This window comes from Balaenoptera ricei, chromosome 11 (genome assembly GCF_028023285.1).
Source record: "Balaenoptera ricei isolate mBalRic1 chromosome 11, mBalRic1.hap2, whole genome shotgun sequence".
Lineage (NCBI taxonomy): Eukaryota > Metazoa > Chordata > Mammalia > Artiodactyla > Balaenopteridae > Balaenoptera > Balaenoptera ricei.
Window position 1 is genome coordinate 23,765,804 of NC_082649.1, and position 9,998 is coordinate 23,775,801.

Consider the following 9,998-nt stretch of genomic DNA (forward strand, 5'->3'; position numbering starts at 1 on the left):
TGTTTTGAGATGTTCATCCCAATCCCAGGCAAACAACATCATCTGTTAAAGTAGCTGAACAAGGGAATTCCCTGGAGGTCCAGTGGTTAGGACTCCACGCTTCCACCGCCAAGGGCCCGGGTTTAATCCCTCGTCAGGGAACTAAGATCCCACAAGCCACGCGGCATGGCCAAAACAAGCTAGGGCTCTATTAGTTCCTGGTCATCCACTCATCAGTCTTTCCACTCAACCATTACTGATCACCTACTGTGTGCCTGGCATTGTGCTCGTGCTGAGTTTACCGAGATGCACAAGACCCAGTGCTGGCCTTTCCCTTCAAGGATCCCCCAGTCTGGTGTGAAGCAGTCACCTGAACAGTTAGGATACAATTTGGCCTGTGCAATGATGGAGGTGCCCACAAGGGATATAGGAGAGGGGGAACCAGGGTCTGCTCAGGGGAGTCAGAAAGCGTTTTCTGGGAGACATGAGTCTAAGGGTCCTGAAGGGTATTAGGAGTTAGCAAAGGCAGGGTTGGTGAGGGCATGCTGGGCAGAGGGGCAGCAGGAGCCAGCTGGTGCAGGTGAGAAGCGACAGGTAGTTTGGTGTGGCTGGAGCCTTGATGAGAGGCAGTGGGCATCAGGAGAGGCTGGAGAGGGACTCAAGGGCCTATCACAGAGGTTTGATGTCTTTACCTGGGGGTGGGAGTGGGACTGGGGCAGATTTGGGTGGTTAAGCAGAGAAGTGTCATGTTCAGATTTTAGCTAAATAGCTCTGCCTGCTGTGTGGACTGTGGGTGGGGGCAGAATCTGTCTTTTTTTTTTTTTTTTTTTTTTTTTTTTGGGTTGTTCTGTGTGGCTTGCAGAATCTTAGTTCCCCGAACTGGGCCCTTGGCAATGAAAACATGGAGTCCTAACCACTAGACCGCCAGGGAATTCCCAGAATCTCTTTTCACGAGATCTCTTGGGATTGGGCTGAATGCCCAGCCCAGGGCCTGCAGGTGTACAAGATGGCCTTGGGAATAATCATCCTAGCCAAGTCTTAGTAAGTGCTGCCACGAGCCGGGCAGTGTTCTATGTGCTCCAAGTGGAGTAACTACTTCACCCTCCCGAGAACCCTGTGATGAGGATGGTATTCTTATCATCCCCCACTATGACCACGGGGTGACTGGGCACAGAGAGGTTAAGCTATGTGTCCCAGATGCACATTCCAGTGCAGGCTGCCTGGCTCCAGGATCAGCCTGTAATCACCCTTTTTCTTGCCTCCTCCAGGTCCACTGCCCTCTGGAAGGCTCTCACAGAGGCAGAATATTGTATTGTCATCCTGCTTCAAGTTTATGAAATCTTTCACATGAATGACCTCATTCCAGCATGCAACAGTAGCTTCTGTGAGTAGGGATTATTACTCATAGCTAAGGAAACCAACCAAAGTGATGTTAAAGGTTAGGATTTAGGTGGCAGAGACCCAGACTTGTGTCTTCTGACCCCAAGTCTAGTGTCGGGTCTCACGTTCATTTGTCAGTTGATGCCACGGCCAGACTCATGGTCAGCCTCCCGGTCAACATGCCATGTGGTTCAAAGGCCAGGGCATTTTCCACTCCTACCCAACTGCCTCCTGTCGAGGAAAATGCTTTTCTGAACTGAGTAAGAGAGTCATAGAGAAGTGCGTTGCTGGCATCAATTTCCTCTGATTGGGCAATGGCTTCCGCCATCTGCACCAGGTGACGTCAGCCGTCTGGATTTCCGCCAGTGTTCTCCCACCCAGGAAACTGACTTCCGGCCAGGCTCCCAGCAGTCTCTGGCCTCCTTGAAAGGCAGACCTTTCAGTTCGCAAGGTGAGAGACTTTAAATTAAATCTCAGGGAGGGTTTTGCTATAGGGAAGGAGGTAAAAATGGGGAAGAGGAGTTCAGAGGACACTGGCTAGGAATGAGCAGGAGCCCCTCTGTGTGGGGTCTGGGGTCTTTCTTGGGGCAAGATGGGGAGGATCCAGGGCTACAACTGGGAGGTTTAAAATTTTGTGACTAATAGACTTAAGTAAATTGAGGGGCAGTGGGGGAGAAAGGTAAGCAAAGCTGAGGAAATCTGGAAAAAGTTACACATAAAAACACAAACACAGGTCAAACATAAGCCAAGAAGAGAATGTGGTTCTCAATCCTCATGCACGTTTCTGTGGACACTAAGTCTCAGTAAATCAGTAACACAGGAATAAGTAGCTCTTTACTGCTTTACTTTTTGAATTATAAAGATATACCAGTTTAAAAATCTAAACAATAGATAAATAAATTAAAGTAGAAAGTTTGTGTCCCTCCCCCATCCTGAACCCCACTCTCCAGGCCTGGTTCATAAATGATGTTGTTTACTTTAGCTATTCCATTAGCCAAAATTCATCTCATTTAACCTTCACAATGACCCTATGAGGTAAGAGCTATTATGCTTTTATTTTTTTTAATTGTGGTAAAATATACATAACATAGGATTTACCATTTTAGGGAGCCCTGGTGGCCGCCAGAGGTGAGTGGGCCACCATGGAGCTCTGGCCCACCTGACCCACCAGCAGGAGTGTTGCAGCTTTATAAGCAGGTGCTGTGCTACCCTGAGTTAGGGTGCATCACAGGGACAAACACTGGTCCTGTACTTGTTTGATAAAAGCCCCATTTGAAGAACATAAGAATAAGAGGATTTGGTAAAGGTCACCCAGCTGCTGAAGGAGGTAGAGGAAGAATTCTGCCACAATCAGTGTCCACGGCTGTTGATCTTCCCTGACTCTAGTGGGGACACCTCTTAGGAGAGGTATGAGTGTTACAAGGTTCCTGCATGGTGCTTAGATGACTGGCATCCTTTTGAGAAGGCGATGTATCCTAATTTCTTTGCTGAGAGAGAGCAGTTGGAAGAAACTGCAGAGGGAAAGCTGGGAGTGAGAGGTTAAGTGGCTACAGGGGGACACCTGCTTGGTGGTCCTTAGACTGAAGCTTTGCTCCCTGCCTGAAAGGAGGGTGACTTGCCCCCACTGTGGTGGCATATTGTGACCAGACCCTGGGAGCAGCCCATGTAGAGAAAGAGAGAGGAAGATCCCTTACCATTCGCACTTGCAAGGAAATAAGTTACAGAACATACATACACCTGGTCTCATGAAAATAACTAGATAAGGGGAAATTTTACCATTTTAACCATTTTAAGTATCCAGTTCAGTGGTATCAAGTACATTCACACTGTTGTACAGCCACCACCACCATCCATCTCCAGAGCTTTTACATCTTCCCCAACTGAAACTCTGTATGCAGTAAGCAGTATCTTCCCATTCACCCCTCCCACCACCCCCTGGCAACCACCATTCTGCTTCGTTTCTATGAATTTAACTACTCTAGGTACCTTATATAAGTAGAATCATTTAGTATTTATCATTTTGTGACTGGCTTTTATTTCACTTAGCATAATGTCTTTGAGGTTCATTCATGTTGTAGCAGGTGTCAGAATTTTCTTTCTTTTTAAGGCTGAATAATATTCCATTGTATGTATATACCACACTTTGTTTATCCATTCATCCATCGATGGACACTTGGGTTGCTTTTACCTTTTGGCTATTGTGAATAATGTTGCTATGAATGTGTATGTATACATATCTGTTCAAGTTATGCCTTTATTTTTAATAATAGCTGTATTGAGATATAATTCATATATCATACAATTTACCATTTTAAAGTAAACAACTGAATGGTTTTTAGCATGTTCATGGAGTTGTGTAACCAACACTACAATAGATTTTAGAACATTTTCATCACCGCCGAAAGAAATCCCAAAGCCACTAATAGTCACTCCCAATTTCCCCTCAATTCCTCACCTCTTCAGTCCTAGACAACCACTAATCAACTTTTTATCTCTATAGATTGGTCTAATCTGGACACTTCATGTAAGTGAAATCATACAATATGTGGCCTTTGGTATCTGGCTTCTTTCACTTAGCATAATGTTTTCGAGGTTCATCCACATTGTAGCAAGTATCAGCAGTCTGTTTTTCTTTATTGCCTAATGTTATCCCATTGTGTGGATATATGTAGAACAATTTATTTATTCATTCATCAGTTGATGGACATTCGCGTTGTTTCTGTTTTGGCTATTATGAATAACGCTGGTAGGAATATTTATGAACAAGGATGTGTGTGGATACATGTTTTCATTTCTCTTGGATATGTATCTAGGACTGGAATTTCTCATCATATGGAAACTCTGTTTAAACTTTTGAGGAACTGCCAAGGCTGTTTTTTAAAGTGACTACACTGTTGACATTCCCACCAGCAGTGTATGAGGGTTCCAATTTCTCTGATCTGTTTTTTGATTCTAACCATTTTAGTGGGTATGAAGTGGTATTTCATTGTGGTTTATATATGCATTTCTCTGATGGCTAATGATGTTGAGAATCTTTTTATGTGCTTATTGGCCATTTGTATATCTTTGGAGAAATGTTTATACAGATCCTTTGCCTATTTTTAAATTGGTTTGTCTTTTTATTACTGAGTTGTAAGAATTCTTTGTATATTCTACTAGATACAAGCCCCTTAACAGGTTAATGACTTACCAGTATTTCATCCCATTCTGAGGGTCATCTTTTCACTTTTTTTTAAAGGTTATACTCCATTTATAGTTATTATAAAATATTGGCTATGTGCCCTGTGCTGTACAATATATCTTTGTAGCTTATTTTATACATAATAGTGTGTACCTCTTAATCCCCTACCCCTATATTGCCTCTCCCCACTTCCTCTCCCAATGGGTAACCACTAGTTTGTTCTCTATATCTGTGAGTCTGCTTCTTTTTTTGTTATAGTCACTAGTTTGTTGTATTTTTTACATTTCACATGTGATATCGTACAGTATTTGTCTTTCTCTGTCTGACTTATTTCACTTAGCATAATGCCCTCCAAGTCCATCCATGTTGCTGTAAATGGCAAAATTTCACTCTTTTTATGGCTGAGTAATATTCCATTGCATATATATACCATATCTTCTTTATCCATTCATCTGTTGATGGACACTTAGGTTGCTTCCATATCTTGGCATCTTTTCACTTTCTTTCTTTTTTTAAATATTTATTTGTTTATTTATTTATTTATTTGGTTGTGTTGCAGCATGCGGGATCTTCGCTGCCGTGTGTGGGATCTTCACTGTGGCATGCGGGATCTTTAGTTGCGGCATGCGGGATCTTTAGTTGCGGCATGTGGGATCTTTAGTTGCGGCATGCAGGATCTAGTTCCCTGACCAGGGATTGAACCTGGGCCCCCTGCAATGGGACCATGGAGTCTCAACCACTGGACCACCAGGGAGGTCCCTCTTTTCACTTTCTTGATGGTGTCCTTCAAAGCACAAAAGTTTTAAATTTTGATGAAGTCCAATTTATCTATTTTTTCTTTTGTTACTTGTGCATTTGGTTTCATAGCCAAGAAACCATTACCTAATCCACAGTCACAAAGATTTGAGCCTGTTTTCTTCCAGGAACTTAATAGATTTGGTTTCACATTTAGGTCTTTCATCCATTCTGAGTTAATTTTCTTATATGGTGTGAGATAGGGATCCAACTTCATTCTTTTGCATGTGGATATCCAGTTGTCCCAGCATTAGTATGCCTTTTGTGTTTTGTTTTGTTTTGTTTGGCCGAGCTGCGTGGCTTGTGGGATCTTAATTCCCTGACCAGGGATTGAATCTGGGTCCTCGGCAGTGAGAGCACAGAGTCCTAACCACTGGACAGCCAGGGAATTCCCAGTATGCCTTTTTACAGATGAATAAATTGCAAGCTCCATGAGAAAAAGAACAGTGCCTGGTTTTGGCCACCACTGTCTCCTCAGGATTCACTTAACCCCATACCTGATACATACAAGATGCTCAATAAATAATAGGCTGAGTGAATAAATATATGAGTGGTTGAATCTCAGAGAGGTTAAATAACTTGTATAGGTCGGTCAGCTGGAAAGTGGCCACACACTGTTCAAACCCAAGGCTTTTCATTCATTTCAAATGAAGCGATTTCGTTTGTCTAAGTTTCTGAAAGTTTCTCAGGTTACCAAAAGCTCTTTATCACAAGAAACCAGATTTTCTCAAAGTTCCCTTTGCTGCCTCTCCCTGTAGCATTCCAATAATTCCACTGTTTGTGAGCAGCCAAACTTCTCAAATCTAGCAAGCCTCATGTCCCTTCTGCCTCTGCCTCCCTTCCCCCAGCCACAGAGCCAAAGACTCCACTTCCTTCTACAGTCGTTTTTCTAGATATCTAACTACAGCCTCCTGCTGCACAGTGTTAACATAAATCCTCATGAGTGATTGGTTAATTGTATATTATGGGACCTGCTTTGACGTGGGAGGCATGTTGGGTGCGCGGGAAGCTTTGAGTGCTCTGGACTGTGTGAAGCACAGTCTTAGGGAAGCCCAGTGTCCTTGTTCTGGTCCTGACATGGCGCCCCCTTTGTGGAATGTGGTTTCTGATTCTGGGTGTACCTTGCCGTCTTAGAGGAGAATGAAGCCAGGCGGCATAAGCACCAGTTATGGAACATTTAGATGGACTCACATCTTTTGGGATGGGGACAAGGGAGAGCCCTAAAGAGAGAGAAAGAGCTGTACCCTTCAAAGTTTCCGAAGTTTAGCTCTAAACTGGGATGAGAGTTGGGTTGAATTACCAGCGCCCACACTGACAGTGTTGAGTTTGAGCTCCCCCTGTTGGACCCTTTGAAAAATAATTATTTGAACTAGTACAGGAAAAATTAAGACAAAGATGGGGGGGCAAAAGAAAGAACATTTATCGAGACTTGCTATATACTAAGCATTTTATTTACGCATTTCATTTCACCCTCAAAGCAATCCTACAGGTAGGTTTTATCAATCCTAATTTGCAGAGTTGGAAGCTGAAACTTGCCCAAAGTCACACAAGGATTCGAACCCAAACCTCTCCTGACTCCCTAAAGTCATTCTCTTTCCAGGGCTCTGAGCCAAGGGAGCCAGTGGGTAGAGATGGCACACGAGGGCCCCTCTCTCCCTTCCCTTCACTTTGTCAAGACATCTTAGGGGCCCAGAGACGCTCTGGGAATCCTCCTGAATTGGTGGTATGCTGGAGCCAGCTCAGACTGGCTAGTGAGAGTAATTGTTAAATATTTAGGAATTTTCCAAGCTGGTTGTGAAACTGTTGATAGTTGGAAATCAGTCATGGTAGGAGGGAGCGTTTCCACTGTGGAAACTGGTAACCCCTACAAATCAGGGATTTCCCCCCTACCCCAAGCCCGCCATACAGATTTACCAGCACACCGATGTAACCGAACTCTCCTCTCCCTAACAGAGCATTAACTTTGAGGCCCAGACTGAGGGCTGAGGACAACAGGGTCTGCCCCCAGTGGTCACAAATTTCAGGGGCAGACTGAGGAAGGATTGACGATGGGTTGGAAAATGAGGAAGTGTGGGCACATGGGAGAGAGAAATATCTGTATTTATAGAATATTGGTAGAATATTGTAGAATATTGGTTATTCACATGTGGGCAAAGTACCACTTTTTTTTTTAACTGAAGCTGTAACTTTACTTTTATTTATTTATTTTTTATTCATTATACTTTAAAAAAATGAAGTATAATTGACTTACAACATTATATTAATTTCAGGTGAACCAACATAGGGATTCAATATTTTTATACATTACAAAATGATCACCACAAAGTACCACTGTTTATAGTCACATGGATTTGGGGGGAGGGGTTGTAGCTTGTCATTAAGAGTCATTTTCTTTCAGAGCAGTGGAAGAGGAGATCCATTTCATCCAGAAACTAGAAAAGGGCCCTGGATTGAGAGTGGGGGGGCTCTACACAACACAGAGGAGGGGAGATCTCTTCTGTGGAAGGAAAGATGACTTTGAGCCTTGAGATGAGGCCTTGGGTAGGAGGCAATTGATGAACTATATTCCTGACCATGAGACTACAGTGGGATCATTTTGCCTGCCCAGCAGTGACCTTCCTCTGGCAGGCCCCCCAGATTACCCAGGGTTACAGAGATCTGTGATGAGCAGAATATCACTAAGCACCAGGGAACTGTATCTCCAGTGCCCGCTCTGGGTGCTTTGGACTACTATTTGAGGACTCTCTCCATGTGAGGGTTCGAGCCAGGGGACTTCCTCAGCTGGTTCAGATGCTGCAAAGAAACAGCAACCCCCCGTAATAAGATGAGGTACATCCTCTGAGGGGAGGCAGTGGAAGGGAGCATCTCCATGGGGAGAGGAAGGGACTTCCCAGCCCTGCCACATCCCAGAGGTCCCCCTGTCCCTGTCCCTTTATATGCTTATGAACAACCACAGCTGAAGTAATCAGCACTGCAGAGACCTGGAACAATTAAATAGGACTCCCCTAAAGGCTTAGAGTTAAGTAAGAGAAGGGAAAGCAAAGAACTGAGCAGAAGGTAACCCGATAATCTGGTTGACAAGACAGATGCAGCTGATTTATCTTCAGCCCACAGCCGATGGCAGGGATTGCTCCTTCCTGGCTCCTGCCTTGCTGCCTCCCACTCAGAGAAATTCCCTGAGTCTTGAGAGAAACATGGAAGTTCCCACCCCTGCCTGCTCAAGTCTCCCTTTCTGAGTTCCAAGTCCCACTCTGAGGCCCCCCTCACCTATGCCTGCCTGATGCCAGAATGTCTATCTCTTTTAGAGACCACGTTACTGCCAGGTGTGTGACCTAATCCTACAGGGCACAGAAAGCCACGGTCTCAAAGAAAAACTACAATCCTGCAGCCTGTGGAACAAAAACCACATTCACAGAAAGATAGACAAGATGAAAAGGCAGAGGGCTATATACCAGATGAAGGAACAAGAAAAAACCCAGAAAAACAACTCAATGAAGTGGAGATAGGCAACCTTCCAGAAAAAGAATTCAGAATAATGATAGTGAATATGATCCAGGACCTCGGAATAAGAATGGAGGCAAAGATTGAGAAGATGCAAGAAATGATTAACAAAGACCTAGAAGAATTAAAGAACAAACAAACAGAGATGACCAATACAATAACTGAAATGAAAACTACACTAGAAGGAATCAATAGCAGAATAACTAAGGCAGAAGAACGGATAAGTGACCTGGAAGACAGAATGATGGAATTCACTGCTGCGGAACAGTCTAAAGAAAAAAGAATGAAAAGAAATGAAGACAGCCTAAGAGACCTCTGGGACAACATTAAACGCAACAACATTCGCATTATAGGGGTCCCAGAAGGAGAAGAGAGAGAGAAAGGACCAGAGAAAATATTTGAAGAGATTATAGTCGAAAACTTCCCTAACATGGGAAAGTAAATAGCCACCCAAGTCCAGGAAGCGCAGAGAGTCCCACACAGGATAAACCCAAGGAGAAACACGCCGAGACACATAGTAATCAAATTGGTCAAATTTAAAGAAAAAGAAAAATTATTGAAAGCAGCAAGGGAAAAATGACAAAGAACATACAAGGGAACTCTCATAAGGTTAACAGCTGATTTCTCAGCAGAAACTCTACAAGCCAGAAGGGAGTGGCATGATATACTTAAAGTGATGAAAGGGAAGAACCTACAACCAAGATTACTGTACCCGGCAAGGATCTCATTTAGATTTGATGGAGAAATCAAAAGCTTTACAGACAAGCAAAACCTAAGAGAATTCAGCACCACCAAACCAGCTCTACAACAAATGCTAAAGGAACTTCTCTTAGTGGGAAACACAAGAGAAGAAAAAGACCTACAAAAACAAACCCAAAACAATTAAGAAAATGGTCATAGGAACATACATATCGATAATTACCTTAAACATGAGTGGATTAAATGCTCCAACCAAAAGACACAGGCTTGCTGAATGGATACAAAAACAAGACCCATATATATGCTGTCTACAGGAGACCCACTTTAGGCCTAGGGACACATACAGACTGAAAGTGAGAGGATGGAGAAAGATATTCCATGCAAATGGAAATCAAAAGAAAGCTGGAGTAGCTATACTCATATCAGATAAAATAGACTTTAAAATAAAGAATGTTACAAGAGA

General features: G+C 43.4%; 1 pseudogene; it reads left to right on the plus strand.

The window, feature by feature from the left end:
- Positions 1 to 285: 285 nt before the first annotated feature.
- LOC132374352 (NADH dehydrogenase [ubiquinone] 1 beta subcomplex subunit 9-like) lies at positions 286 to 3,028 on the plus strand (annotated as a pseudogene).
- The last annotated feature ends 6,970 nt before the right edge of the window (positions 3,029 to 9,998 follow it).